The sequence below is a fragment of the Lutra lutra genome, chromosome 10 (assembly GCF_902655055.1).
Source record: "Lutra lutra chromosome 10, mLutLut1.2, whole genome shotgun sequence".
Classification (NCBI taxonomy): Eukaryota; Metazoa; Chordata; class Mammalia; order Carnivora; family Mustelidae; genus Lutra; species Lutra lutra.
Window position 1 is genome coordinate 105,538,104 of NC_062287.1, and position 23,935 is coordinate 105,562,038.

The window sequence follows — 23,935 nt, forward strand, 5'->3', positions numbered from 1 at the left end:
GAATGATCGCTTACTAATAAGACGCTTGAGGGGCGCCTGGCTGGCCGTCAGTGGAGCATGTGACTCTTGATCTTGGGGTTGTGAGTTCAAGACCCACACTGAGTGTAGAGATTACTTAAAATTAAAATCTTTAAAAAAAGGAAGAAGAAAAAGAAGAAGAGGCCTCTAGAAGACCAAAAGCCTTTAGTCTCAAAATATTAATAATAATGGTCTCAAAGGACAGATGGCACTTCATGACAATTAGCAAAATATTCCCAAGAAGCCTACAGGCAGATCACAAATCCCATTCCAAAGAGAGTAATTACAGTAACAGATAACATTGCTTCCTACATGCCCAGGATTTCACATCTATAGTCTCATCGTATCTGTACAACACAGCTATGATGTGCATGGTTACTATCATCCCCTTTACAGCAAGGGGGAAGCAGAGGCTATTTAAGAACAGCTTGTGAGATGCCTGGGTGGCTCAGTCTCTAAAGCATCAGACTCGATTTCGGCTCAGGTCATGTTCTCAGGGTCATGGGGACGAGCCCCACATCGGGCTCCACACTCAGGAGGGAATCTGCTTGAGATTCTCTCCCTCTCCCTCTGTCCTGCCTCCCTCTCTATGTCTCTTTCTCCACTAAATAAATTAATTTAAAAAGAAGAAGAACAGCTTGTAAGTGGGGACCCAGACCTGGAGGCACCCCCACTCTGGAGCCCGGGGTTCTACCCACCATGCCCCAGAGCCTGTGCCATTGTACTGTCTGCAAGAACGGGCTCTGATCCCACGTGACAGTGGATTAGGGGGATCAGTTGAATTCCTGTAGTTTCTTTCCAGCTGCTTTTACTTGGAGGGTAGAGAAGGCAGACAGGCACTTCCATGGTTTTATGTGACCTCTGTCTAAAACTTCCCAAGCTGGGGAGTGATGGAGGTCGAAGCCAGTAAGTGTCTTCCACAACCCCTGTCCCCTGAGTCTGAGCTCTTTCTGGGCTCACACAACAGAACCTGTGAAGTTGCAAGAGGGGTTTCTGCAAGTTTTGCAAGGATAATATGAGGATCCTATGGCCCTCTGCTCCCCAAAACAAAGTCAGATGTCCCAGGAGCATCCCATCTCTATACCAAATCCACTGCTAGGTGCTGCATTTCCAGAAGGGTAAACAGCATTTTCTTGACATGTCAGAAGGCGTGCTTCAGATATTTTAAACCTGTCTCTGCTTTCTCCCGCAACTGAGGTTGTTCTTCCCCCGAGCAGTACCTTCCAGCTGACTGTTATCACTCTTGTCCAACTTGTCACTCATCAGCTTCCCTGAGGACCAGCGTGGCTCCAGGGTTATTTCTTCCACCTTATCCTCATTCCAGGGGAAACCACTATACCCAACGCCATTTGGGCTGAGGAAGTTGAACTCATGATAACAATAAGAATAAAATCAGGGGACGCCTGGGTGGCTCAGTCAGTTAAGCGTCTGCCTTCGGCTCAGGTTGTGATCTCAGGGTCCTGGGATCGAACCCCATGTCAGCTTCCTTGCTCAGTGGGGAGTCTGCTTCTCCCTCCCCTCCTGCTCCTCCCCCTACTCATTCTCTCTCTCTCAAAGAATTTTTTAAAAAAAGAATAAAATCAGCCATGATTTTTTGAGTACTTAATATGTGTCAGGCATGACTCAGAAATGAGGAAACTAAGACTCAGAAACACCCCAGAAGACCCAACTCGTCAACAGCAGAGCCAGGATTTGAACCCAGAACTTGCACTTGGCACCTCACGACTATCTTCCAAGAAGGTTACAACCTGGTGCCCATAGGAGCTGAGCAAGTTCTCCAGAGTGCTTCGGCTCCCCTAGAAGGAGGGCTGGCTTGAGGAGACCCTCTAAGTAGGAGATTAGTTTGAATTCTAGTCTGGATTTGGGGTTGTCCCAGGAACACATCTCCCCATAAAAGGACTGTGTCTAAATACATTCTGCCATGGGCTCAGTGAGAGACTCTAAGTTAATTCTGACACAGCCAAAGGGTTTGAAAAGAATGCCCTCTTCCATTTCTAGCACCCTCAGAATGACTATGAACAAAGAGACTATCAAATCCCCAAACCATTTAGCTAACTGATGTGAATAAAAGGCTGAAACCAAGACAGCCTTGAGATCAAGGTGAGGGAGCTGGAATGTTCGTGGCGACAGCGTGTACTGCCCACCCTCACTCCAGCAACAACCAGCCAGGATGCCATCCTTGGAGCCCCGCCTTCAGCCAAAAATCAAAGCTGAATGGCGGGTAAAGAGATGCTGAGTCCAGGAACCCAAGCAGGGACAGATCTGCCAGGATGTTGGGGAAGTCCACAAAGTAGCTCAGGAGGACCCTCGTGGAAGAGAAGAGTGGGAAGGGGAGAAGAGGGCGCTTGACAAGTGACCTTCACGAGCTCATCCGGGGGTTGAAAGTTAGTGGACTGGCACACCTGTTCCCACGCTGGACTCTAGGCCTGTCCTTAAAAGCCTCCAAGATGTTGAGGACCTACACCCCAGCTACCTGGTTGTCTGCTAAAGCCGGATTTGCCTTTCCTAAGGAAATGCGTGGACCAGAACCAAGAGAAGGCCCTAAATGGCCAGAACACCCATCACTGTCTTCCTTAAAAGGGTTTCCTGAACCAATGAAAGAAAGCAAGAGTTTTGTGAACCCAAAAGAGCTGGGCTGGGGGCCCAGGGATCCCCAAACTTGCCTTTGTTTTGTCCCCCTAATTGGCAAGGATGCAATCTTCCTGTTTCTTCTAGAGCTACCGTCTGCTCTCCCTTCTGTATCCTGAACACTCACCTCCTCATGCCACCTGTGGAGCTGATGTCAACCCCACGTGCCAGGCTGGGCCCCCAGCAAACCCAGCCATCAACCATAACCCTAGATGCACGGCAGTTGGCAGTACAGTCCCGTGGGATGGGCTGCCCAGGCAACCACAGCGTGGCCCCCATGCAAGCTTGTGCCCCACTCTCGCATCAGGCTCCCTATAGGGGGGCCTCTTCTGTCTGATCCTCGGAGATCCTGGCCTGGAGACCGGCCCTTGTTACAAGCTGACTTGTGTCCCTAAACCTATGTGTGGAGCCCTAACCCCCATCACCTCAAAATGTGACTTTATTTGGACAGTGTCTTTAAAGAGGTGATTAAGTTAAAATAAGCCCATAGGGTGGGGTTTTTTTTTTTTAAGATTTTATTTATTTATTTGACAGACAGAGATCACAAGTAGGCAGAGAGGCAGGCAGAGAGAGAGAGAGGAGGAAGCAGGCTCCCCATGGAGCAGAGAGCCCAATGCGGGGCTCGATCCCAGGACCCTGGGATCATGACCTGAGCCGAAGGCAGAGGCTTTAACCCACTGAGCCACCCAGGCGCCCCCATAGGGTGGGTCTTAATCCAGTTTGACTGTGTCTTCAGAAGAAGAGGAAATTTGCACCCACAAACAGACTTAGGGACACACGTGCATGCGGAAAAGACAATGAGGACAAGGTGGGAAGGCTGACATCTACAAGTCAAGGACAGAGGCCTCAGAAGAAAGCAAATCCGCCAACACCTTTGGCTGGGACTTCCGAACTGTAGGGAATGATTTTCTGGTGTTGAAGCTCCCTTGTCTGTGGTATTTTGCTATGGTAGCCTGAGCAAATTAATACAGACCTCATTTCGGGGCTCTGCCACTTTCTGTGACTAATAATAATAAAGGCTAATCTTTATTCCGCATCCGGCGCTGTGCTAAAGCAGTTTGCCTGCCTATCTCATTCAATCTTCTCAACAACATAAGGAATGTTACCCCATTTTATAGATGGGAAAACTGATGCTCAGAGAAGTTAACGCCTTACCCAAGCTGATAAATGACTGAGACGGGATTCAACTTGCAGCCATCACAACATGCCCCTGGGGATGCCCAGGGCACCAGTTCCTGGAAGCACCCTGCAACATGAATGTTGGTGCCCCCCCAGGATCCATCAACTGAAATCCTACCCACCCCACCACCCCCCACCACACACTGGTGATTTCAGGAGGTGGGGCCAATTAGCAATAAGGGGGGGACCCTAGCGATGGAATTAGTGCTCTTATAGAAGGGACCTCAGAGAATGCCCTCACCTCTTTCAACCATGTGAGGACAAAGTGAGAAGCTGGTAGGCCCCAACCCGGAAGAGAACCAGAACCTGACCATACTGGCTCCCTGACCTCAGACTTCCAGGGCTTCGAGAAATAGGTTTCTATCATTAATAAGCCACCCAGGCTTCTTGGCCTTTTCTCTAAGATCAAGTGTTAATAAGCCACCCAGTCTATGGTACCGTGTCGCAGCAGCCCCAACTAAGACCGCGCCCCTGAGCCCAACTCTCAGACCAGCTTGATGAGCTCGATGGGTAGAGCCAACATGGCCAGTGGTGACACATGGCCCCAGAGCGTCTTCCTGGAACCCCATGGATGGCACGTCCTGCCAGGAGCCCATGAACCTCACGTTCCTCATCTGAAGGCCTGTGGAGCCGTGACTTCGCTCCTCTCCCCTCTGAGGGATGCCTCTGCCACTTTGTTCCTCAGCAGCGGGCGCTGAGCAAGCCCACTGGAACCACCACAACTCCCCCGTCACAAGCCGCCTCTTCACATCATTCCTGTAGCGAAGCGCCCTTGCGCGCTCGAGTTCATCGATTGACCTTAGAAAAAGGGATAGCTCAGAAGCAACAGAAATGACAACTACCTACCTAGAATAAGATGAGGACAGCTTCCTCGTCCCCTCCCCCATGCCAGAAGGTCAGAGCTGCAACAGGCCTTAGAGATGGCCCCCTTGTCCTTCCAGCAGTGGGTCCTATGATGCAGCAGTGGTGAGACTGGGGAGTCCCACATCTCTTGCCGCTAACTTACCTTCCCTGCAGGCCCCCTGCAGAAAAATGCCACAGTCAAACCCTCTTAATGAACAAAGCCAAGCTTTGTAAGCACCGAATTACTTTGGAGGGTGGGAGGAGGAATAAAATCTGTCGGTCCTCATGGGACTCATGTTACAGCGCTCATTTCAAGGTAAGCGTTATTAGCTCCCCACCGGGCTTCTCCTTGCCCATGGTACAAGCAACGTGAGAACAGGAGTGGGCTCTGTTCCCCCCATCGTCCCAAGCCCCACGTGTGTCTCAAGGTGCGGCACCTGAACCTCCTGCCCCAGACTCACCCAGAGGCCTTGATAAACGCAATTTCCATCTACGGACTCAGGCTCTCCAGAATGGGGCCCAGGAATCTGCATTCCTCAAGCACTCCAGCTGATTCTGAGTCTCACCGCTCTGCCGGCTCCTTAGCCCACTCAGGAAGTGGGCCAGGCCCTGATGGGGGACATCGGGAGGAGAACTGACTGTCCTGGTGTGGCACAGAGGGTTCCTGGGACATGGAACAGGCACCATCCTAGCCCCCTTCAAATCACACACAAGGACAAGGAGCAGGGGTTCCCAAGCTCCCAGGTGAGATGTCATCTCCAAATGTCTCTTACTTAGTGTTGGAATTCGCTCCAAATGTACTCACTGTTGAGAGTGGGCATGGGTGATGTTCTGGGATTTCACAACACTCCGGGTGAAAAAATGAAGTCAGAGCATGAGGAGCTGACTCAGGGACTCTAGAAGAGGGTCCGGTTCCCCCAGTGGGTCACTGCCCAGAATCTACCATCTCCACCCTGTGCTGAAAGCAGCAAACACCTGCCCTGAGCCACTGTCCAATTAGGATCAGAGGAGTCACCCTTGGATAGGAGGCGGTCATGAGAATCAAGGGGTGTCAGAACCAGAAAGTCTCCTTTCAGACAGTCCTGGTCCCTCACTTCTCAGATGAGGAAACTAGAGTCCCAAAGAGCCACATGATTGGCAGTGTCGCAGAGCAAGCCACCCAAAAGGTGACTCCAGCTCTCTCATCTCTGCACAGCAACACAAGCCCTTCTGGGGAGCAAAAAAAGAAAATGATAATAGCAGAAAAAGAAACCAGAAATATCAGTTGAGGGGGAGGAGGCTAGATGCATAGACAGGGTAGAGCAACAAGTGCTTAAGGACCATGGTGTCCTAACCCCCCACACACATTACAGATAAGAAACGGAGCGACACAGAGATCAGATATATTCCTCAAAGTCATACACAGGAAACGTCCTTTGCAGGTCCCTGAAGCACTGTCCACAGTGGGACCTGCCAACGAATCCAAAGATTTACTGTGTTTGAAATGAGAGACCCTCATGACACTGTGCAGCAGAAGGGAGGGACCAGTGCTCCGGGAGACAGAACTGGAGCCCTGGGTCCACGGACACAGTCCCGAAGCCTTCATCCTTGGAGACTTTCTCCCAGAGGATAGGGGCTATTCTGGGAAGAGCATGGGGGTGACTTTCACTTTTCACTTTGAACAGTTTTGAGGGGACCCCTGGGTGTCTCAGTCGATTTAAGCGTCTGCCTTCGGCTCAGGTCATGATCTCAGGCTCTTGGGATCAAGCCCCCCATCAGGCTCCCCCACTCAGTGGGGAGTCTGCTTCTCCCTCTCCCGGTCTCCCACCCCCTGCTTGTTCTCTCCTCCCCCCAAATAGATAAAATCTTTAAAATAATAATAATAATAAAATAAATAAATAAATAAGATTAAGCAGGGAGGGGGAGTTCTTTGGTGGCTCGGGAGAGAGGAGCAGGAGACCAAGCCCTGAGCTGCAGAAACCAGAGAGATGAGAACAGTGGGATTTTAAGGCAGAGGCTGAGAGCAAGGCAAGAAGACCAAAGGACCCCTCGGTAACTGGAGGTAAGGTGGGTTTCCTGGAGGGGAGATGCCAGTGTGGTGGCAGAATTGGACTCCAAGTTGCCTTTTTAAGTACATTAAAAGTAGCTAACCTGGAGATCGTCAAGCATTTCTACTTGTCATAGTCACAGGAGAAAGAGAGCACCTAAGGATTTTAGAACTAATTTCTTTAAAGTATTTTGAGTTCTCCACAACTGAGCATTCAAAAATATTACCTCCAAGTTATAGTCCATGACAAAATGGAAACAATATTCCAGGAATTGGTGCCTCTGTGGTCGACCCAGTAAAACCCTGGCTATGCGGAACCCTTAGGGAATGAATGAGTCACTTTATAGAGTAGAATTTCCTGAATAGCTTGAAGGCGAAAACCTTAAGTGGCAAACAAGTCGTTTCTAAACTTTCTAAACTGTCCCCCTGCTTTCTAAAACAGAGGACCCAGGACATAACCTCATTTTAAGGCGGCCCCTAGGCGCTCACCAATGCCTGGAAGGACTCCACTCTTAGGTCCAGAATTTTCCCTCTCTTGCCGTCCTCCCCACCCCACACCCGTGCCTCACTCCCAACACCCACCCCCTGCACTCACTTCATCCCTGGTCCCCACTCCAGGGCCTCATTACTGTGGGTCTTCCAGGCGTCCCGGAGCTCAACAGCCATGCCCGGCGGATCAGGAGTTCTCTCTGTCTCTCTTATTATAGCTACAGAATTGGAATCTATCGAAGAAAGGCACAGAACCACATGGCAAGCCGCCACAGCAATAGGCAGCCTGTGTTTGACACAGGACACTGTCCTTTATAGAGTTTCTAACGCAGCCACACAGGTAGTTTTAGCTCCATTTTGATGACAAAACTAAGGTTTGCAGGTTCTGTGAGCTTCGTAAGGTCTCCTGACCAAACATCAGTGTTCTAACCCCAAATCCTTCCACCTTGCTACCGTTTCAATTACCTACTTTGATCACGTGTCTTAAAATCTGCCAAGAGAACAGGCAGAAGGAGCCAAAATCAGCAACCCAGCTAAACCCCTTTAACTTGAAGATTCTTGGAATCAAGCTGGGCGGTAACTGTTTATTTCCGTTATTGTTAAATGGTAGCTTGTGCGAATCATCGAATCATTGTAATTGCAAATGGCAAAGAAGTATTCCGTAAGAGCCAGCCCACCGGAGGTGTTTCTGCGGGAGAGGAGACACAAAGGGTGTGGACCACGTGACCAGGTCTGCCCAGTAATTGTGAACAGCCACTAAGGGAAGAAATCAAGGTGGGGGGGGGGAGTAAAAGTATCTGTGATTAAACTACTCTCAGGAGAGCTGGCTTCTGCTCTATTTTTAACTGGAAGTCCTACAGACCGGGAATGTGTTTCTAACGATGGATCCATTTCCACCGTATCCTAGGACAACACCATTAGTGTCCTGTGTTCCAACAAATCACTTATGATGGAATGCTAGCCGTTTGGATTTCTGTGGAAAGTACACCCCACTGTCACTCTGACTGCTATCCCTTTTTAAGTTTATGACCACAGATCTCAAGTTACCACCCAGTACTGTTCCGGAAAGGCTACTCCATTTCTTAGCAAGTTCCCTCTCCCCCTTCCCAAGATGGCCATTCCATACCTTCTCCTCCCCCCTCTAGCCTTCTTCCCTGCCTCTGCTCTCAGTTCATGACCTCGCCCCTTATGTCACCCAGAAAATAGAAGCCACGATCAAAGGCTACCTCATCTCCTCTCCATCAAGCCCTCGGCCCCCCAGTATCCAACTCTCCCTTCAGGCCAGTTCTGTTGATACAGTGACCACCTGTCCCAGTCTGCCCGGGACTGGCAGTGGGGAGTGGCCCTAGGACATGGAACTTTCCGTTTCAAAGCTTTCCCAGGATGTGGGACTTTCAGTGCTAAAACTGGGGAACTCACTCTAAACACAGATGTGCTCCCCCTCCCCCACTCCTTCCCATCGGAGACCCACCCTCCGGGGGACACAGGGTGCCATCCCCTCTCACCAGCTGCGGGCTCCAGTCCAACATCACTCTCTTCTGTCTCAACCACCTCTCCCTGTCCACGGACTCCTTCCCCTGACCATGTAGACAAGGTCCAAGATCCTCCTCCCTAAAGAATAAGGAATATCTCCCTGGACCCCACTCTTCTCTCCTCTTGCCAACTCGATTCGCTGTCCTCCCGAGCAAAGTTCTCCCCGTGCTCACTGCCTCCTTTCACATCTTCCATTCTTGGTCAACCGCTTCCACTCGGACCCCCTCCTCTTCCCTCCAACAAAACCTCCGTGGTCAAGATCACCCACACCGCCAAATCCAAAGTGAATTCTGGGTTCCTATCTTATTCAACCTGGTAAGATTGGTAAGGGATCAAGATTTTTGCATCTTTATTTCCTACTGATTACAGACCAACACTTTTGAGAAAGAGAACACGAAGGAACAGCTAGCTGCAAGAATGAGGACGTGCTTGCGTGAAATGGCTATGAACATAGCTGAATGCCTACTCTGAATTTCTAGAACATGTCCCCCTGAACCAGGCTCTGCTCTAGATCCCATACCCTCCGGCTTAGGGGGGGGCAGTGGTTGGGGGCCTTCTAAGAGGGAAATTTGGACAAAGAGATGCAGATGTGTACAGAAGGAAGATGGCCATGGGTGTGAAGAGGCAGAAATGGAGGGTACAGCCGTAAACCAAGGAATGCCAAGGCTTGCCAGCAACCGGCAGAAGCCAGGAAGAGGCAAGGCAAGAGGCTTAGGCTTCCCTAGAACCTTCAGAGGGCACATGGCCCTGACAACACTTTCTTTCTGGACTTGCTGTCTCCAGACTGAGAGACAATAAATTTCTGTTATTTTAAGCCACCTGGAGAAACCAATACGACCCGCAGTTTGGATTTCCAGCCTGGACTGCATCCCTGAACACCAGAGCTCTCTTCGCACATCCATGTCCTTGACATTCTCCCCTAGCAGTCTCAAACGTGACATGTCCCTAACTGAACTTTTGGGTTTTCTTTCCCAGACCCTTTTCTCCGGGTACACGGCAGCGGCCTTTTGTTAGCTGTTCAGGCCAAAAAACGTAGGCGTCATCGTCGATCCCTCTCTCACCACTGCCCCCACATATCCAGTCCATCAGCAGTTTCTGTCAGCTCTGCGTTCTAGATATTTCCTCCCCTTCTGCCAACCATCATCACCTCTTGCCTCACTAGAATGTTCCAAAAGGGCAAGGACTTAGTCTGTTCATGGCTCTCCACGGGACCTGGAACGTAATGGGCATTCCATAAATACTTGTTAGATCAATGAATGAAATGAAACCTTATTAATTCAAACATTCCCCTGACTAAGAGTTTGCGATCATATAAACAAAGGCTACCAAGCCCAGCAACAGTAAAATGAAGATAAGGAAGCATTTTAACTATGTGGGGCAATAAACCGTTTACAAGCAATATGTTACCCCTGAATCATCACGTCCTCACAAGGGTCCCCAAGTTTCCCTCTTAAATGACCTGGTTTACTTGGTGGTTATACAGAGCCTGGGTCCTTCCTAGTTCAATACATTCAAAGCATAGCCTTCAAAGTAATATCAGTGCATTTCCTTAGAAGAAAAGGCATCATCTACAACTCAAACTTTTGTAGTGACCTCTGAGAGCATACACATGCTGGAAACACCCGAGCTCTTCGATGTTTCTCGTCTCCACCGTGGCTCGCCTAGCATTCCAAAAATGCATCTTGAAATACTCAAGCCTTTTGACACTGAGGAAAGCATGCTAGAAGCTGGGATTGGTTTGAAAAGGAGAGATAGCCACTCTCTCAAGCAGTTCTCAGCACACCCCACTGAGCCCGCAGCAGCGCCTTCCTCCCCTAGATGATGTGATCCATATAATGGGTGGCCCACGTTTGCCATTTTCCCTGTGAAGTTGTTGCATACGGTTCGTACCTCTGAAGTTCAATTCAGTTCAGCAAACACTTCCTGCAGCCTGATCTCGGGTCAGACACAGGGCCAGTGCCAACGGCTCAAAGATGAGTAAACAACACATAGTCCCTACCCTCCAGAATCTTCCACTGGGGGATAAGTATATTAGTTATATTAATTATATTGGGATTGTGTTCACATATCCAGACTATAACGAAAGCTTGGTTGAGGCGGGTTTAAGGCGCCGTGTAGAGAAAGGTAAAGGAACAGGTAATTCCCCGAGGGAGAGAAATGGTGGCATGAGAGATGGCCTGAGTCCACAAAGTGGAAAAAAACAGGGAAAGCAGGAAGCCCAGCTCATCCACGCCATATGAGTGCTGGATCACAAACCAAAAATTACATGAAAAAAACTCATATAATCTAGAGAATAACCCCTGTAGCTAGAATTCTGGCTCCTAGCCACCAAAACCACACAAGTTTTAAGGTTCAAAAACCAACTAATTGTCCCAGTGCTTTGTCATGCGTCTGCAGAATGAGACCTGATGTTGATGAAAGGGTCAGATGGGGATGAAGACAGAGGTGGGGAGGCCCGAAATCCCTGGAGGAGAGCTTGCTGTGCAGACGGTTCCAAGCTCCCCTAGTGCAGAAGATCTCAACAGCGACACGTGAAACATTTTGTGCTGGATAATTCCTTGTCTCGGGGGGCTGTCCTGTGAGCCCTAGGATGTTTGACAGCCCCCCTGGTGTCTTAGCTCGGGCTGCTAGGGCAAAAATACTCGACATGGGTGGCTTAAACTACAGAGATGTATCCCACAGTTCTGGAAGCTGGAAATCTGCCATCCGAGTGCCAGAGCATGGGGATTTCTGGTGACAGTCCTCATCCTGGTTTGCCAATAGCCACTCTCTCGCTATATACTTTTTTTTAATTAGGTTTTTTCTTTTCAACATTTTTTACCAATTTTATTTGTATTTACTTATTTTTAAGATTTTAGTTATTTGAGAGAGAAAGAGCAGATAGGGACAAGCAGACTCCTCCCTGAGCCCAATACTCCAGACCCTGAGATCAAGACCAGAGCTGGGCTGGAGGCGGGGCTGCCCTTTGAGCCACTCCCTGGAGCCCCCATCAGGGTCACACTGCCCATAAGCTGGCCCGTCCTCAAGAGGAAGTATGAGCAATCTCCTGATTGAGGCAAAGGGTTGGCACCACGTCAGATCTCTCTTCTGGGCCCACAGGCCCGCTTTCCCACAGCGAATGACCCCACTCGCCTACTCGGACTTCCCTCCATCTACCTCTAGGCCTAGGGTGGGATCTGGCCCCTGTTTCTCACTGGCGCCCCCACCTGGGCTGACTCCTGTGGCTCTGACACCCCCCAGCCCCCTCCCCCTCTGGTTTATCTCCCCTTCTGTGGCCCTCACCCACCGTTCCCCACTCCTTCCCCGCGCGAACCTCCACTTGTCAGCACCTTCCCCTGGCCTGTGACCCACAGCTCATGGACCCTCCCTGGACCAAGTGGGCCACACACTGCTCCCTCCACTGTCCCTCTACCCTGAGCTCCCAGGCTTTGGCCAACACCCTGCCCTAAGGAATACTTGCCAGAAACCAGCGGCTGCTCACCCCAGGGCCCCACTGTCGCCGCCACCCTCCCTCGCCCCCTCCGCCTCTCTGTCCACACTGTCTGACTCCCTCCTGCCTCACCCTCCCGGTCAACTCAGCCCTCAAACCCTGTGCCAGGCTTCCCCCCTTCTCCCACTCCCAGCCACTACCAGAATTTCTCAGAGGGATCCAGACCCCTACATGAGGATTACCAGGGGGGCCTTGTTTTAAAATGCTGTGACAGAGACAGAAGCCAGACACAGGAGGACACACACTGTGTGATTCCGCCTATCAGAGGTCCCCGGAGCGGTCAATCCACAGAGACAGAAATGGAAGGTGGCTGCCAGGGGCTGGGGGAGGGCGAGCGGGGAGTGAGTGCTTCACGGGGACAGAGTTTCTGTTTGGAAAGGTGAAAAAGTTCTGGAGGTGGCTGGTGGTGATGGCTGCATGCAGTGTGACTGTCCTTAATGACGCCAGACTGTGCACATGAAAAATGATTAAAACGGTCAAGTTTCGATTATGCATATTTTGCCACAATAAAAAAAATGCTACGGGGCGCTTGGGGGGCTCAGTGGGTTAAGCATCTGCCTTGGGCTCAAGTCATGATCCCAGGGTCCTGGGATCGAACCCCGCATCGCATCAGGCTCCCCACTCGGCAGGGAGCCTGCTTCTCCCTCTCCCTCTGCCTGCCGCTCCCCCTACTCTTCTTCATGTTTTCTCTCTCTCTCTCTCTCTCTGACAAATAAATCAATAAAATCTTTAAAAAAAAAAAAAAAGAAGAAGAAGAAGAAGCTACGACACAGTCAGCATCTTAGGAGTCCTGCAAGGAAGCCCTGTTTTTAAACAGCAAGGGTCTTCTGTGAGAACCAGGAGCTGCCGTCCCCTCCAGTCCCAGGCTGCTGAGCTTGGCCTTCCTGATCTGGACCGTCCCTTGGCCCAGGAGATGTGGCAGGCGTCTCCCTTCTCCCACTCTCGCACCTTCCAAGAGCTGCCTGCCAGGACCAGCCCGACGGCCACGTGAAAACGTATGAGGAGGTTGCTGACTTCCAACGGTTATTATCTGGTGAAGAAGCCGAAGTTACAGAGATGGGGGCAGGGAGCCCACGGAGACCCCGATCCCCGACCCCATCCCTCAAGGCTTTCCTGAGGGGCGACAGCTGTATCAGACCCTGAGGAATAATTGGGGGGGGCCGGGGGGGGGGGCTGGGGCACTGCTGGCCAGAGGAATTACGCACGCAAAGGCCTCTGGTCCGTGTGAAAAGGGTCAGAAGGGAGGGCTGGGGGGGTGTGTACCGAGAACAAAGGGAAGCCTGGTCAGAGCCCCTGGGGCCCTGGTGCCCAGAGACCTAGAATCTCGGTTGCTGGGCTGGGAGGAACTCCCTGCCACAGAAGACAGTGTTATCTTTCGAGCGCGAAGCTCTTGGCCTCCTTATCTCCTCACGCTATATTCCCTGTGGTTTCTCCGGATGGTCTCCGACCTCCCACCGCCTCAGCCCTCAGCCGGGCAGGTCTGGTCAGAGCGAACATTCCTTTCTTCCAGCTACAGCTGGGGCTGGGGGGGCGGGGGTGGGGGGAGGGAGGGACCTGGCCCTGAGACCTTCAAACCAAAACTGACCCCCCCAGCACCACCCCCTCGTCCCTGCCACTGCTCTCCCACAGCGCCCCCCTCACCAAGTAGCCCCCAGCTCTCACCCGGGCCATGTTAAACCCTTTCTAGACCCCGGGAAAGCACTGGTGGAAAAGGGCCTCTTTTCCTCTCTCCTCCTTCGCCTTTCCCAAATTGAACACCCTTAGCCGTGCTCAGAAAAGAGAGTGTGCGCCCGGCACAATCACTTTAAAATAAGACCTGCCGGGCCTTGGAATGCAAGAGTTTCACTAAGGCCGACGGTGAAGATGAGAAAAGACGCCTGCTGCAGAGCTTACTGTAATAAGATAGTTGGACAAATTTTCAAATGGCTTTGTTTTCTTGAAAGAGACCCACTTCCTCGGGTAGTCTGGGGTCTGGTAAAGTGATAAACGCACCAGGAAATCACCTCAACCCGTTTGTCAGGCCAGTGATTTTGTCTCAGGTACAAGGAGGGTTGGCAGGTTGCCAGACTGCTCAGGACCCTTTTTATTAAGATGTCACTCTGACAGCCTGTCGCTATGCACGGGGCAGCAGTGGTGGGGGGGACACATCCTGGAAAAGCAGCAGGCCTCCATCCCTCCACCCCAAGGTCTCCCACTCCTTTTCTCCTTTGTGCGTGGAATCAAAGTTCTCTTTCTAGAACCGGCTCTCCAAGTGGGTGATCCAGCCCTCTGTGCAATCTTGTCCTTTTCCCTGTTTCGCTGTGAAACTATTCTCGAAAATATTCCAAAGTGGCTTTAGGGGATAGTCCTATCTCAACTATTTTTCACTTCAATAAAAAGTGATGGCAACTTTGGCCAGGGCCGGGGAGTTGGGAATCAGAGGAGAGCGCAGTCAGATGCCAGGTGCCCTTCTGACTCAACTCCAGATTTGTAGAAGGGTTTCACAGCCTGCTCTCCCCATTTCTAGCGGGAGGGCAGGAGACAGGACTCAGGGAAGCCTCGAGCACACAGACCCTGCTTCCTGCCAGGCAGGGCAGCCCTTAGCTCACTGCCCGTGACCGCGGGAGAGGGGATGGGGGGGCAGGCAGGACCCAGTGGACTGCTGTCCTGGACAGTGAGAGCCACAGAACCCTCATCCTTGCTATGCTAGCCTCTGCCCCTTCCTACATACACGTCCTCCCAGCAGCTGATAGTTTAGGGATGGGAGAAAACAAAGCGCAAGGGTTAAATTGCGTTCGGGGCTTGTGTTCCAGTTCATTCTAGGTACATCAATTCAGAGGCTAATCAAGCAAACTTGGGATCAGCAGAGGAGAGCCTGACCCTTTCTGGAAGGCCCTGAACTCTGAAGGCCTGACCTCTGTCCCCGAACAGGGCCTTCCTTCCCGAGCTCTCCGCTATGCGAGGAATTCTGCATGCAATAAAAATTTAAAAAAAAAAAAAATCCCCCCTGGATTTGCTGCTTTCGGATCTGACCAAGTCGGAATGTGTGTCGCGGAGGAATGCTCGTTGCCTGGGCAAGGTCAGCCACGGGCAGGAAAGCAGATCTCAGAAAATAACGTCCTCGACCTTCCCAAAAAAGCCCAGCAGCTGCCTTCCACGAGCAGCCAGACGGAAGAGCTGAGCAGCTGGGAGAGGTGCGGGCCTGATCCTTCACCACGAGGTATCTAGGATGAGAAAGAGTTAAAGGCTGAACCCTGTCCTCGAAGAATTCATACGGAGAAATCCTAACCTCCAGCACCTCAGAATGGGACTGTGTCTGAAGACAGGTCCTTCAAGAAGTGGCTGAGGTAAAGGAAGGTCATCAGAGGGGGCCGAGTCAGTAGGACTGGTGTCCTACCCACAAGAGGCCGTAAGGACACAGGCAGAGAAGGAAGATGCTGAGGAGTGTAAGGGCCTATTCAGCCAGAGCAGCCCCACCCCGGTTGAACCGCTATTTTGCTGTAAAGCTTAAATTGACCTTGCCCCCAACCGGGGAACTTATTTAAAAGCAAGTTCGGGGGGAGCCTGGGTGGCTCAGTGGGTTAAGCCTCTGCCTTCAGCTCAGGTCATGATCTCAGGGTCCTGAGATCGAGCCCCGCATCGGGCTCTCTGCTCAGCAGGGAGCCTGCTTTCCCCTCTCTCTCTCTGCCTGCCTCTCTGCCTACTTGTGATCTGTCTCTCTGTCAAGTAAATAAAATAAAAAAATAAAATAAAAATAAAAAAGCAAGTTCGGGAAACCAGTCCCAGGTAACAAAATCCAAATACAAGGGTGGGTCAGGCCAGGTGGAGGTATTCAATCAGTGGGGGCACCTAGGGTCTCCTAGCTACCAAGGAGTATGGGCCCAGCCCTTTGGGGCACATTTTGGGCGCCAATTCTGAACTAGGTGATAGGCTGGTTCAAATGTCTACTAGGGTAAATTGTAATTCAATTGGTCGCCTGGCATCCCTGTGGAGTTTCCTGTGTGTGTGTTACAATCTCATTGGCCGCCTGTGTGTGGCCAGGCCCAACCACATGGCCTTTGCTCTATAAAAGTTAGTCTGGAGGGCGCCTGGGTGGCTCAGTGGGTTAAGCCTCTGCCTTCGGCTCAGGTCATGGTCTCAGGGTCCTGGGATGGAGTCCCGCATCGGGCTCTCTGCTCAGCAGGGAGCCTGCTTCCTCCTCTCTCTCTCTCTCTCTCTCTACCTGCCTCTCTGCCTACTGTGATCTCTGTCTGTCAAATAAATAAATAAAATCTTTATTTAAAAAAAAAAAAAAAAAAGTTGGTCTGGAAAGCCCGGAGGGGTCGTCCTCTCTGGAGGGGCGGCCCCGACTGGTCTGTTTGACGGTCGGTCTGATGATGCCTGATGCTTGGCGCGAAATAAAGCTTTGCTTGACCTTCGCTTTATATCAGTCTCGCTCCTTTAATCACGGACCCGTTATCGGGGTACCCAGTTTTGGGGGGACCCAACAGGAGACATTATCCAGAAGCCGAGGAGAGAGGCCTTGACCTTGGGCTTCTGGCCTCCAGAACTGTGAGAAAATAAGATTTGTTGTTTCAGCCACCTGGTCTGCGGCGCCCTGCTGCGACGGCCCTCGCAGGTGAAGGCCCAAGGCGGAGCTGCCGACAGCCTCCTGCCACCTCCCTGAAGAGAACAGAAGAGCTAAAGGAAAGTGAACCTGCTGTGAGTGTGAACAGGCGTGATGGCTGGGGGCTGGGTCCACGTAGGTACATTTCCCAGGATTCCCGTCCCTCTAGGGTCCCGGGTCAGCGCGGGGCCCCGAGAGGAACCTGTGGCATTCGGAAGTTTGGAAGGCACAGGACAAGCACTGCCATCTTGCTCCGCTCTGAAGGAGGCTCGGGGCCCACACGCCCCATCCGTGCCGCCGCCGTCCCGCCGGCTCACCTTGTTGGCGCGGGGTGGCCGCTGGGCCGGCGGCAAACCCAGCTCCCAGGCCAGGTGAATGCGGCTCTGGGATGAGGGCCCCAGCTTGCCCCTCGGGTCGCCCCCCAGGTCATCGTGGAGAAGGCAGGCAGTGAGGGCCAGACATGGTTCCGGGCTGTCTACCCACTGTCCCTCCCTGATCCGGCCCAGATGAGACACAGGACAGCACCTTACACAGACCGCAGACTGACTTCCCACCAGCACGGGCGCTCGGACCCGGGGATAGAGCCCCTCTTCTCTCTATAGCTCACGGACGTTCCACTTCTCTCATCAAATCTTGACTGATACAATAATCAACAGGGAAAAAAATCAGTTTTAGCAGGCTACCCGAACAGGTGCACGTTTAAGACATATAACCTGATGATGTCCCGTATGTTTAATTCCCTGAGATAGCGGTTTCGGTGAGTAAGCCTGATGGAGTCAACATTGGACCTCTCACCAGACGCAGAATCCCAAAGCCTGTTCTTTTCCCAGCTGCTGTTCCCGGCCATGAATTCTCCCACACGGCTCTCCTTCACTTCCATTCCTCTTGCATCATCTAGGCTAGAGCCTCAGGGCTTCCATCCTGCCTCCACACCTCCTACCCACTACCTGCCGCTGGTCCCAAGCCCCTGCTTCTAGAAGGCCATACTGCAACACACTTCAAAGGCGAAAGACCAAGACCAAACCCTCTACCTGGATGTTTAGACCTTTTACAATCTGTCCCCACCCTATTCCCTCCGCCATCCTTCCCACTGCTCTTCAATACAAGCCCTCTACAGACTGAGGTCAGTCTCACCTTCTCTGCTGGGGGCCTGCCAGGTCTCTCCATCCCTGGGCCACCCCTCAGGTTGTCTCCATGTTGCAGGACCTCTCATTGTGCGAGGCTCAAATCTTGCCTCCTTCACGAAACCTTCCTTCAACAAGGCCATGAGGGGTAGCATTCTAGAGAAAGGACTCTAGAGCTAGCCAGCCTGGATTCAAACCCTGACTTTGCCCTTACGAGCCCTCCGTCACTCAATCTTTCTGCCCCTCAGATGCCTTCATTGTAAAACAGGCATATAACGGTACCCGCCTCACAGGGTTTTCATGAGGATCCATGAGTTAAGTCACATAAAGCCCTTCCATCATGCCTGACATCTAGAAAGTGCCTGATGAGGGTTAGTCCTTATTTTATTTTTATTTTCATTATTGTCTGACCCTTCTCCCCATCTCCAACCCTCTTCACCCCTGAGTTTCTACACCTAGTAATAGCAGAGACCACATCACTCAAGCACATTATTCATAGTTGATCTTGTACCGTTCGGTGCAATTTCGTGTGTAACACAGAGGAACAAGAACAGTCTATCTGTAATCGGAACATCAAAAAGCAATAGCTTATGCATGAGCATAAAATATTCCTCATTCCTAATGTGCAGAATAAGCAGGAGAACGTTCCCTGCTTCTTCCTGATAGCATTTAACCCCTAAAAAGCCTAGGAGGAAAAAGATGAAAACCACCGTCAGAAACGTAAAGACCTGAGAATGCCTGCCCAACCCCACCACCCCCCACTCCGTCCCCTGGCACCACAACGGTCCTGAAACTCATCCTCCTGGTGCATCTGAACACCAAAATGCGACATTTTTTAAGACATGGTTTTCACATGAAGAAGAACTGCCTGGAGGGTGGTCTGATCAGAGGAGGGGACCTCAAGCCTGCATCGGCTCCTCCTGAAATTGAACTGCACCCAAGTTAGGGGAGATCCTAGGGGGCCACTAGATGGTGACAGCATCAGGTGGGGGGGGGGGGGCAGTCCCTGGTGCCGTGTAGACTCTCCACACTCCCTCCCTGGGACTTCTGGTTTACTGCCCAGACTGCTAAAGGCTCATGAATTAGCCAGTTCCTAGTTCAAGATAATGTGGAAGTCACGCAACACTCCACTTTTTCAGGACTCCCTTTCTTCAGCTTTAAAATGAGGGCATTAGTGGAACCAGAGGGGAGATAATGAAGCACCCAGTTCTGAAGTTTTGCACAGTGTTTTCCTTTTTTTTTTTTTAAAGATTATATTTATTTATGTATTTACTTATTTATTTGAGGGAGGGTGTGGAGGAGGAGCAGAGGGAGAGGGACAAGCAGACTCCAAGCTGAGTGCAGAGCCCAGCTGGAAGGGTGGTTCCCACAACCCTGAGATCATGACCTGAGCCAAAATCAAAAGTCAGATGCTTAACAAACTGAGCCCCCCAGGCACCCCAGCACAGTGCTTTCTGGACAGTCAGAGTAGGCAAAGGCAGCCAAGGAGGGCTCTAAGGGTTTAGTTTTTGCCCCAGGCAACCTACAGATTCAGTGCAATCCCTATCAAAATTCCAATGGCATTTTTCAGAGAAACGGAAACAACAATCCTAACATTGTAAAGAGCCACAAAAGAGCCAAAGCAATCTTGAGAAAGATGAACCATGCTGATTTCACTTCCTGATTTCAAGCTACATTACAATGCCACAATCATCAGAACAGTAGGATATTGGCTTAACAGCAGACACACATATCAAGGGAACAGAACAGAGAGCCCAGAAACAAACCCATGCACTTATGGACAATTTACAACAAAGGAGCCAGGGATATACAACTGGGAAAGTGTAGTCTCATCCATAGGTGAGAGTCTGATCTCCCCTTTCCCTATGAGCAGAGCAGTATCAGAAAGAAGGGAGGGGAAAAAAAGGAAAAAAAAAAAAAAAAAAAACAGAGCTTTAACTTAGCCTTGAAGCATCTGGTACCTGAGTTCTCCTGGCTGAAAGGTGCCAAAGCCAAGGACAGATATGGCAAGGTACAGGGCTTACCTGAGTTCAAGGCCCAGCTCTGACACTTATGGGCAAGCCTCCACTTTCCCAGCCATTGCATAAGGCTAATAACCACGCTTACTTTACACACGTATTGATTAAAGTGTAAAGCACTTTGCACAGAACCCAAACCAAAGGAGGTGCTCAAATCATTGGGCTATTCAGCAAATGTGGACCGGTTTCTACAAAATGATAGACTATTCCAAGGCACTGGGGCACAATCTTTAAAAAAGACTCCACCTCACAGACTTGGCCTTTGGGAGGAAAAGACAGATAAGAAGAAATAACCAAAATAAAATAAGATTTTCTCAAAAGCACAGAAGAAGAATATGGAGAAAAATCAAGCAGGACAAATGAGACAGGAAGGGGGCTGTGGTTTTAGGTAAAGTCCTCAGAAAAGGCCATTTCTCCATTAGGAGAAAGCAACCTGGAAGGGGCACCTTAATCCTCATTGCCGGTGCTCTGGGCGTGATACCAACAGAGTATTTCTCTTGGTGTTCAAATGGACATTTCTGCTCAACCATACCCCCCAAAATCGAACGTCCTAGCTGGAAGAGAACTTGGAGATTCTCTATTTCACTTTGTTGATGAAGGACTGAGACCCAGGAAGGTGGGTTGACAAACCCAGGGCCACCCAGTTCAGAGACAGAGGTTGATCCTGCCTCTAAGGCCAATGTTCTTGCCTCTCTTGTAGTCCATTGTCTCTGACCATATAAACCTGCTGCCTGGAGCCTGGAAGCCTTTGCTCTAGTTCATAGTTAATTCAGACACGTCTGACAGGAAAAAAAAAAAATTATCATAGATTTGCAAGAAGACATCCATGAACAAGTGACCCCCATTTCAAGAATTAAGAGTGAGGGGCGCCTGAGTGGCTCAGTGGGTTAAGCCTCTGCCTTCGGCTCAGGTCATAATCTTAGGGTCCTGGGATCAAGCCCCGCATCAGGCTCTCTGCTCATCGGGGAGCCTTCTTCCCCCATCTCTCTCTCTCTGCCTGCAGCTCTTCCTACTTATGATCTCTCTCTGTGTGTCAAATAAATAAATAAAATCTTTTTAAACAATTAGAATCAAGAATGAGAGGCCATTGCTTCCAGTGATCACTGGGTACCAAGAATCCCATCACACGCAAAGGCAAACACCACCCACAAACCACGTATACAGCACTCCTTGGCTGTAAGACCATCATCAAAAAAGCCAAAAACCTGTTTCCATTCTTTTTTGTTCTCCTTAGATTGTCACCAAAATGTGAAAACAAAATTGTGGATTGTGCTGAATCCCTGAACCCCTCAGAAGAGCCCGCAGAGCCCAGTGCTCTCACCGGGACGTTCTTAAAAGGCTGTTTTCTCTTAGGAGAGAATTCCTTGCCCCCATCAGGGACATTTCTAAGAACCACCAAGGCCCCTGACAACACGGCACTTCTAATGAGGAAGAAGGAAATGAAGGAATTGGGGAATTAACAAGCGTGGGAGAGCGATAAGTAAATGGGTAAGAGGCACAGGCGGTGCCTGAGGTCGCGGGAAGAAAACTTTGGTACTTCAGGTGAGATCCCAGAGAAGATCTCTCTGGTCAAGCAACACTGGGGGACAAAGAGTTCGTCAAGGAAAGAACATTCCAGGCATAGTTCACAGCAAATGCAGAAGCCCTGAGGTGGAAGAGCAAGGAGACCCTGGTGGCCGGAGCTCTGTTCCGGAGGAGAGTTGGGGTCAGAAGAGCAGGGAGGGCCAACAGACCTCTGCAACCCCTTGAGAGCTCCCTCGAGTGAGACAGAGAGCAAGGGAAGGTCGTGAGTGAGGCGTGACAAGAACTGACTAATGCTTTAAAGGAACGGAGCCTGATGCCATGCTAAGGGACCAGAGAGTACCCAGGGCAGAAACAGGGAGAGCGGTTTGGAAACAGTTGCCATCCTCCCGATGATGAGAGACAAGGCGGCCATGATCAGGGCAGTAAGGACAGAGATGCGGAGAAGGGACTAGACTGCGGATCTGGAAGATGGAGCCGATGGAAACTGGTAATCACCTATGTACAGGCTGTAAAAGAATTAGGGAAGTCCACGGGACACCTGGGTGGCTCAGTCGGTTAAGCATCTGCCTTCAGCTCAGGTCATGATCCCAGAGTCCTGAGTCCCATATGGGGCTCCTTGCTCAACAGGGAGCCTGCTTCTCCCTCTGCCTGCCGCTCTCCCTGCTTGTGCTCTCTCTCTCTCTCTGTCTCTCTGACAAATAAATAAATGGAATCTTTTAGAAAAAAAGAAGAAGAAGAATTAGAGGAGAAGAAGAAGAAGAATTAGAGGAGTCCAGGGTGATGTCAAAGTTTCAGCCTGACCCACCTGGGGGTAACACTGACATTCATGGAGAGAAATACGGTCTGTGGGAGGTACCCGGTGGTAGTGGGGAGAAGGGAGGGGAAGAGAGAATTTTCCCACCAGGTGTTTAAGCTCTGTTTCTTTTTTTTTTTTTTTAAAGATTTTATTTATGTATTTGACACAGAGAGAGAGATCACAAGTAGGCAGAGCAGCAGGCAGAGAGAGAGGGGGAAGCAGGCTACCCGCTGAGCAGAGAGCCCAATTCGGGGCTCCATCCCAGGACCCTGGGATCATGACCTGAGCCGAAGGCAGGGGCTTAACCCACTGAGCCACCCAGGCGCCTCCAAGCTCTGTTTCTAATTGGTAAAATCAGCCTTGCACAGGAGATGGGCCACATGATCCAGTAGTCCCCCTACTAGGTATATACTCACAAGAACTAAAAGTGGGTCCTCGTGCAGGTGCGTTGTACACGGTCCACATTCTGAGAAGCCTCATTCACAACAGCCAAAATGTGGAAGCCACACAAACGTCCATCAACAGATAAATGGATAAACAAAACTGGGCGTGTGTATCCAATGGAGTATGCTTCAGCTTGCTATAGCGTGCACAAACCTCGCAGACCTCACGCTCAGCGAAATCAAGCCAGATCCAAAAGGACAAATGTAGGATTCCACTGAGGGACCCAAAGTGGTTAAATTCAGAGAGGCAGAAAATGAAACGGGGGTTGCCAGGGACTGGAGGGAGGAGGGAAGGGAAAAGTAGTGTTCAATGGGTCCCGAGTTTCTGTCGGGGAAGATGGAGATGTTCTGGAGATAGACGGTAGCAACAGCTACACACCGGTGTGAGTGTCCTTGATGCCACCAACCGAACACCTCCAATGGTTAAAATGGAAAGCTCTATGTTATGTATACTTTACGATTTTTTTTAAAAAGTAGATGGTGATCTCACAGCTTAGTCCACTGACAAGGGCTCTAGAAGGTGTGCACACACAAACGCAAATGAAAAATGATCCTAGAGTTGTCCCATGGTGAGATGTGGGGCCAGGAGTACCCGCATCCATTCCTCCAAGTGGCTTCGTAATAAGGGGAGGGAGAGCCTCGCAGGAGAGGAAGGGGCCAAACGGGAGCCTGTTCCAGGCAGAAAGGACAGTGGGAAAGAGGACAGGACTGGGGCGCCTGGGTGGCTCAGTCAGTGAAGTGTCCAACTTTTGATTTCAACTCAGGTCATGATCTTAGGATCATGAGATACGAGCCCGGCGTTGGGCTCCTCACTAAGCACAGAGCCTGCTTGGGATTCTCTCTCTCTCTCCTTCCGCCCTTTCCCCTGCTCTCTGCGTACTCTCTCTCTCTCTCTCTCTCTCTCTCTCAAATAAATAAATAAAATCTTTAAAAAAGAAGAAAAAGAAAAAGAAAGAAAGAGGACAGGACTGGAGTAAGACGTTCAGAGAAGCAAAGTGAGCAAAGAAGACTAAACAGCAGGAACGGGCACGACGTGGCACGGAGCGAGGGAGACCTGACGACAGCCTTGGTGTCAAGTCCCACTTGAAGCTGATGAAGGGCCATGCTGGCGGCAGCTCAGACTGAGCACTTACTGTGCGTCTAAGCAGCGGACAGGGACTAAGTGTCTCACGCAGCCACCGACCCTGTAAGGGGAGTCCCCCAGTCATTCCCGGTTCACAGAGGAGGACACTGGAAACC

The 23,935-nt window shown here is 50.8% G+C and overlaps 1 long non-coding RNA gene across 1 annotated transcript in view; it reads right to left on the reverse strand.

Annotated features, from left to right (window-relative positions):
- Positions 1-23,935, reverse strand: part of LOC125078695 (uncharacterized) — a 46,101-nt gene that overhangs the window by 12,738 nt on the left and 9,428 nt on the right. The window lies entirely within an intron of this gene.